At 37.9% G+C, this 8,129-nt stretch overlaps 1 pseudogene; it reads right to left on the bottom strand.

The window, feature by feature from the left end:
* Window positions 1-281: 281 nt before the first annotated feature.
* Window positions 282-7,599, bottom strand: LOC119536917 (annotated as a pseudogene).
* Window positions 7,600-8,129: the final 530 nt, after the last annotated feature.

Raw genomic sequence — 8,129 nt, 5'->3', positions numbered from 1 at the left:
TAGAGATCAAAGCCATATGCAATTCTATCCTGTATGAGATGAGAGTTTGTTCAGTTCAATTTCACATTTAAATTTCAGTCATTGGAAGAAATTTGGAGTTAACTAGATAATTTTAAATTAGAATCAAAGGGATAGCACATCTTTCATTTAAAAAATAAGTCTTTTCAGACTAAAAATAGATTTATACATGTGTGTGTATATATATATATGAATGTATATGTGTGTGTGTATGTGTGTATATATATACACATGTGTGTGTGTATCCATCCCTTTAATTCCCCTCATCCTTTCCCCATCAACGTTCTTTCACACCCCACCCCCATTGTCACTATGGAGATTGTGTCCATGGAAACAGCCATTCCAACTTCTTGAGTCTTTCTTTCCTGTGGTGTCACCAGTCTGAGAGTGATGTAAGAACTTAGGAAGGAAGTGCTGGCATGGCCAGGCACCTTGGGGCTGGGCAAGACAGGGGTTGTGGCTGTGCAGTATAATGTGGCTGTGCAGTAGGATGATTTCCATGCCATCACCATGGTCCACCACCTTCTTATCTGCATAGGTTCACCTTGTTGCTTGGGGCACCTCACTGAGTTCTCCTCCTGTAGCAAATAATCTGCCTCAATGATGCATGGGTAACGGTATTGGAAGCAGCAGTCTTTGTTGTAGCAGCCCAATGTGGCACCTGCCTCCTGACAGTGGGAACATTTAATCCCTCTAGCTATTTCCGGCACATCCTGCAGCTCATAGAGCCTGCCACAGTCAAGATAGATTCCACTGGCCCAGAGAATACAACACTCATAGACCCAAAATTCATTGTTGTCAAGAGGTAGTTCAGGGATTTGTAACTCCAGCTCAGGGCCACCTTCTGAAGTGGTGGGTACAGAGGGTTTTGATTCCAAAGCAGTCTTTTCACTGCTGCCCTTTGTGGTTGCATTTTTACAAGGGGGTCTCCTAGATGGTGACCGAGGGCCTCCATTACAGTCTTCTGAGCCGTGTCACCACTTAAACCTGGGGTGGATGGCCAGGGTCTTCTGCTCCTCTTGCTGTTTCTGCTGCTTTTCCTCCTCCTTAGTATCTGTCTTGGAGCCACTAGAAGCACTTTTGTGCACTACCTTAACTTTGCTCTGCATTTCCATGGCCCTCTTAGGAGGTAGATTTTTCAAAAGAGTGGTGTGTAATCTTGGGGATAAAAGGGTCCAAAGAGGTCACCCATGTTCCAGGAACTGGCCCATTTGCCACACAGCAAACCAGGTGCCCCATAAAAGAAGATTCTGTTACAAAAGGTCCCTGCAGTATAAAGGATGAAGCTGGGAGCACCTTGCCTTCAGCGCTGCTGGGTGGAGGAGACAATGACTTCTGACCCTCCCAACGTCTCACTAATTTAGTCTGTTCTTCAGCATTGATGATTGTACAAATGACTCCAAATTCGCACTCATTTACTACATTGGTATAAGGGAAAAAAGACATGTTCTTGGCATCAGTTATCTAACAACGGGGTGGCAAGTTTTAGTTTGATCTCAGGTTCTTGGGGTTCTACAACAGGAACTGCTTATTTTTCTGCTTTCTTGGCTGCCCCCCAGGTTTCCTTCTCTCCCTCCTTTGCCTCTGCTTTCTTGGCTTTAGCTCTCCATCTGCAGAAACTTCTGGTATCTGAAGGGACTGTAGGGATGAAGGAGGTGGCTGCTGTTTTTCTGTTTGCTTATTTACACCACCAATGATACCCCTTGTTCTTTCCTGATGGAAAATATCCCTTAGGGGAGAAATCCTTTTGTTTTGGGTGAAATCTTCACTGTATCATTCTCTTACTCTCAGCCTTGGTGTTTTCCTCAGGGGCCATTATGCCCACTAGAGATGCATTCTTTTGAACAATGAAATATCAAAGGTGCCATCCCATCTGGGAATCATTTGGTCTTCCTTGTTATTATCAAGCTTCTATGAGATTGCATATGTCATGGCACCAAGAGGTTCCTTTCCAGCAGTGACCATTTCTGGATGTTCCAGTCTTCACTTTGTTGTCTCCACTGCCATGTTACTCTTGAAGATCTTGGAAGAGGCATTTCAATGTTCAACTCCTGATTTGTTGACTGAGATGGTCAGATACCATCTTACCTTTCCTCTTCTTCATCTCATCTTCCTGGACAACAGCACTGCCATCTTCAGGAGGTCTACTTTTCTAAGATAGTATGTCATTGAGAGTAACTATGTCTCCCCCTTACTCTGCACTGTTCAAGGATGCACTCCTAATATTTGGAGATGTGATCTTCTGAACTATAGCTTATAAAATTTAATCCCAAACCTTTTTGTGGGGGCAGTATTTTGGTCTTTTCAGGGCTTGTGAGTGTAACAGCAGGGAAGTTACTATTATCTGGACTTGGAAGGTCCTTGGAGGATTTCCTCTTAGGGATAGACTTGATGTGAGAAAGATGGGTGTAGGAACTGAATGATTTATCAGGTCCTTCTTTTGATGGGGGAAGGAGGCTCCCTTTATTTTCATGTTACTGACCTTCACATCTTGTGACTGTCTCTTACTGGGAATGGGAGAGATAAAAGAACAGACATGCCTCCTCATGATTAAGGGGTTTTGATGAGAATGATCCTCTTGACCTGACAGCCTTAGCCTAATATTTCCAGGTTTGGATGACTGTATGTACTCAGCCAGTCCATATCCATCAGTCTCATGGGGTGGTCTATAACTTTTTTGATTGGAGATTCCTGGAGGTCCACTGATTTTTGCTGGAGAAGTTTTCTGAGAAAGGTTCTAACAAAATTCTTGTAAGTTTGGGGAACGATGCTTCAACTGGATGCTTTTGTTAGGCATACCATCCCTAGACATGATACAGCATCCACCTTTCTGACTGCCGAGGTCACTGTTAGTCCCTACTAGTGGGCCATATGTCATACCTTCTTTGTCGTTTTTCAGAGGGTGCCATACTCTGTCAAGAAACCTGCTGTCTTGGGTTCTTCCACAATCCCCCCTGCTTGTGCTGTGCTGCAGCGATTACTCCCTGAACAGAACTGCTGCTCCAGTCTTTATATTCCTCATGTTTTTTGGTACATCTGTCTTGTAATGGAGCTGAGAATTCAACCTATGTTAGGGTCCCCATAAGCATGAGTCTGAGGGTGTGATAATCAGAGCCCAGGCTTTCCATATTGGGAGAAGAGGGAGCATGTAAAGAACTCTTGGTTTTCCTCACTGAAAGGTCATGTGTGGGTTCGTGTGATAAGGGTCACCACCTGGGCCTCTGCTCCTCCCAGGAGACATCTTCAATTTTTCTGAAAAGTCATGATATTGAGAAGGGGACTGATTCCTCATCTCGTGCCCTCTGACCACCAACTCTGTCAGGGACCTGCTATATGGTTGTAGGTCTGCTGTCTTGCTGTGGGCCATAGTCTGATGTGGAATCGTGGGTTGCTGCACAAGGGCTGGCGTTGCCTCAGTAAGACTCAGGCTTGATGCTAGATTTCTTGAAACTAGCTTGGGGTTTGGATTGTTCAAAATCTTCCTTTTTTATCTGCCCACTTTGGGTTTTCAGCTTTGTTTCCATGGACACCAATCCACCTTTGTCATTCTAGCTAAAGGTTGTCAATTTTATTTATCTTTTCAAAGAATCAACTTTTTGTTTTGTAAATGCTCTTGATGGTTTCTAGAACCTATTTATATATTTCTGCTCTAATCTTTGTTTTGGCTTTTCCATTTATGCAAAGTAGGCTGTTGGAATTTTGGTTGGGTTTGCATCAGATCTGTACATCATTTTGTGTAGGATTGACAGCTTGACAATATTTAGTCTTCCGATCAATGAGCATGGAATGTCCTTCCATTTATTTAGATTTTCTTTGATTTCTTTTAGCAAAGTTTTGTCGTTTTCTCTGTAAAAGTCCTTTACCTCTTTGGTTAAATTTATTTAGATATTTGATTCAATTTTCTTATGTTGAGCCACCGTGTATACCTGGGATAAATCCCATTAATCATGGTGTATATAATTCTTTTAAGGTATTGTTGGATTCAATTAGCTAGTATTTTGTTGAGGAGTTTTGCATCTATATTCATACGAGAAATTGGTATGTAATTTTTCTTTCTTGTAGTATCTGTATCTGGCCTTGGTGTGAGGGTGATATTGGCCTCATAGAATGAGTTAGGTAGTGTTTTAGAAGTGTTTGATCAGAATTCCCCTTTGAAGCCATCTTGTCCTGGGATTTTTTTTGTTGGAAGGATTTTGATGACTGACTCAATCTCTTTACCTTTAACTGGTCTGTTGAGATCTTTTGTTTCTCATAGAGTCAGGGGAATCTGTTCATTGTTTTCTAGGAAATTGTCCATTTCATCTAGGTTGTTTAATTTGTTGAAAAACAGTTGTTCATAGTATCCTCTTAAGATCCTTTTTATTTCTGTGGTGTCAGTAGTAATGTTGCCCCTTTCATTTCTGATTTTATTTATTTATGCCTTATCTCTTTTTTTCTTTGTCATTCTACCTAAAGGCTTCTCAATTTTATTGATCTTTTCAAAGAAACAACTTTGGTTTTGTTAATGTTCTTGATTTTTTAATTCTCTATTTCATTTATTTCTGCTCTTATCTTTGTTATTTCTTTCTTTCTGCTTACTTTGGATTTACTTTGCTGTTCTTTTTCTAATTCCTCCATGTGTACCATTAGGTCTTTGATTTTAGCTCTTTCTTCCTTTTTAATGTAAAGGTTTAAGACTATACATTTCCCTCTCCACACTGTCTTCACTGCATCCCATAAGTTTTGAATGATGAATTCTCATGTTCATTTGTCTTAAGATATTTACTGATCTCCTTTGTAATTTTTTATTTGACCTATTGATTGTTTAAGAGTGAGTTAACTTCCTTCTACTTCTTAATTTTCTGGTTCTCTGCCATTACTGATTTCCAGCTTCATTCCATATGGTCAGAGAAAATGATTTGTATAATTTCATTCTTTTTTAAATTTTTGAATCTTGTTTTGTTACTTAACATGTGGTCTACCCTGGGGAGCAATCCATGTGCACTTGCTGCTTTGGGGTACAGTGTTCTGTATATGTCTGTTAGATCTTGTCATATTATTCAAGTTCTCTGTTTCCTTATTGATCTTCTGACTAGGTTTTCTATCTATTGAGCAGAGTGATGTATTGAAGCCTATGGTTATTTTTGTAGGGGTATCTATTTCTCCCTTCAGTTTTGCCAGTGTTTGCCTCATGTATTTTGGAGCACCATGACTAGGTTCATAAATATTTACGACTGTTCTTTCTTCTTGGTGGATTGACTCTTTTATTAATATATAGTGTATGTTTGTCTCTTGCAAAAGTTTTGACTTAAAGTCTACTTTGCCCAATAATAGTATAGCTACTCCAGGTCTTTTGTGGTTACTATATTCATGGATTGTCTTTTTTCCATCCTTTCACTTTCAACCTGTTTGTGTCTTTGGGTCTAAGGTGAGTATCTTGTAAATAAGATACAGTTGCAACATGCTTTCTGTCCATTCTTCTAAGTTATGTCTTTTGGTTGGGGAGCTGAATCCATTAACCTTCAAGGTTATGACTGTAAGGACACATCCATTTTGTTCTTTGTTTTTTTGTATGTCTATTTTTGTCTCTCTTTTCCTTTATTGCAACCTCCTTTTTTGTATAGTTGGTCTTTTGTGATGTATCTGACTGATCTCTTTCTCATTTCTGTTTCTCTGTATTTTTAAAATGCTTTGGGGTTACTCTGAGGCTTGTATTAAACAACCTGTCTATGAACTGCTAATTTGAAAAGATATTAACTTAGCTTCAATGCTAGGCATGTTCTCTGCTCTTATATCCCTCCATTTCCCCTCTGTATATTATTTTTGTCCCACATTACCTCTTTGTATTTTGCATGTCCATTATCAGGAAATAATACTTTTTTTCTGCTCAATTGTATTCTGACTCTTACAGGAATTAAATAGTAGAGCTATATATTGAGGATATGCTACTATTGGGCTTTGCATTTACCCTTTTAGTCACCTTTACTCAAGATCTTCACTTCTTCACACTGTTCCGAGTCACTCTCTCCTGTCTTTTCCTTCAATCTGTGGAACTCCCTTTAATATTTGTTGTAGGGCAGGTCTTTAGTTGATGAACTCTCAGTTTTTATCTGTGAATATTTTAAACTCTCTCTCATTTTTGAAGGACAGCTCTGTGGGATAAAGAATTTTTGGGTGACATTTTTTTTCTTTCCATATCTTAAATATTCATAACACTGCCTTCTCATATCCATGGTTTCTGATGAGAAATCAGCACTTAGTCTTATTGAGAATCCCTTATATGTGATAAATCACTTTTTTCTTATTTTCAGAATGCCCTCTTTACTTTGACATTTGACATTCTGATTAGGATGAGTCTTAGAGTAGATCTATTAAGCTTTGTTCTTTTCAGAATACAGTGCATCTCTTGGACATGTATATGTGTATCTTTTATAAGAGTTGGGGAATTTTCAGTCATTATTCTCTCGAATACTCTTTCTGCCCCTTCTCCTTTCTCTTCTCCTTCTGGGAAACCCATGATATGTATGTTTGTGTACTTCATGCTGTCACTCAAGTCTCTTCTATTTGTTTTTCTTTCTCTATGGTTTTGATTTTCCTTTTAGTTCACTGATTCTTTCTTCTTCCTGTTCAGATATGCTTTTGTATACCTCTAGTGTATTTTTAATCTCCATTACTGTGCTTTTCATCCTCATCACTCTGTTATGCTTCTTTTTAAACTTTTGAATTCTTCTTTATGCTCACATATTGTCTTCTTAATATCCTTTAGCTCTATATCCACCATTAGTTCATTTCTGTCTGTATTTTCCTTCATCTGCTTAAATTGATTTAGGAGATTAGTTTGAACTTCTTTAATTAGTTCTTCCAAATTCTATGTCTCAAGGTATTTCCTAAGTTTGCTTGTGATTTCCTCTTTAACCCATTGGTTGTTTAAGGATAAGTTGTTTAATTTCCACGTTTTTTTTTTTTTTTATTTTCCATTTATCCCTCTGTCATTGACTGCTAGCTTCATTCTGTTGTGGTTGGAGAATATACATTGTATGATTTCAATATTTTGAATTTATTGAGACTTTTTTGTGACTAAACATATACTCTCCTGGAGAATTATCCATGTACACTTGAGATGAATGCGTATATGTTTTTGTTGGGTGAGTAGTTCTATATATGTCTGTTATGTCTAGCAGTTTAGAGTATCATTCAAGTCTTGTACTTCCTTATTGATCTTCTGATTAGATGTTCTACCCATTATTGAATGTGGTGTGTTACAATCTCCTACTATTTATGTAGAACTGTCAACTTCTCCCTTCAAACCTGTCAGTTTTTGCTTCATATTTTTGGGGGGCATCTGCTGTTAGGTGCATGTATATTTATAATTGTTACATCTTTGCTTTGAATTGTCCCCTTTATTATTATATGATGCCTGCCTCTGCTCCTCATAACTGTTTCTGAGTTAAAGTCAATTTTATCTGATATTAGTTTAGCTATTTCAACTCTCTTTTGGTTCTTACTTGCATGGTATATATTTTTTCTATCCTTTCACTTTCAACCTACCTGTATCTTTGAATTTGAGGTGAGTCTCTTGAAGATAGCATAGATTTGGTTCATGCTTTATTTATCCATTTGGTAATCTCTACCTTTTGACTGGAGGTTTAATCCCTTTACATTTAAAGTCACAATGACAATGCACGACTTCAATTTTTCTATTTAGTCTTTTTCCCCTCAATTCTTCCTTTTAATGTCTACTTTTATTTGATTTGATTTTTTGTGTTGTACCATATTGAATGCCTTCTCTTTTCTATCTGAGTATTTTTTTTTCCATTTATTTTCTTTGTGGTTACCATGGGGTTAAAATTTAACATCCTAAATATATAACACTCATTTGTTTTGATACAAATTTAACTTCAATAGCATGCACATATACTTTCTTATACCTCTCTGTCCCCCCATCATTTTTTGCACTTGTTATCACTATATCTTTATACATTGTATGTCCAAAAACCTACATTTATCATTACTTTTTATGAGTTTGCATCTTAGCACTTGTAGGAAGTAAGAAGTGGAGTTATATACCAAACAATGCACAACCATAATACTGGCATGGTTACATTTACTGCAGGTCTTTCTTTCTTTATATC

The sequence above is a fragment of the Choloepus didactylus genome, chromosome 6 (assembly GCF_015220235.1).
Source record: "Choloepus didactylus isolate mChoDid1 chromosome 6, mChoDid1.pri, whole genome shotgun sequence".
Classification (NCBI taxonomy): domain Eukaryota; kingdom Metazoa; phylum Chordata; class Mammalia; order Pilosa; family Megalonychidae; genus Choloepus; species Choloepus didactylus.
This window is presented reverse-complemented; position numbering and strand designations above follow the sequence as displayed.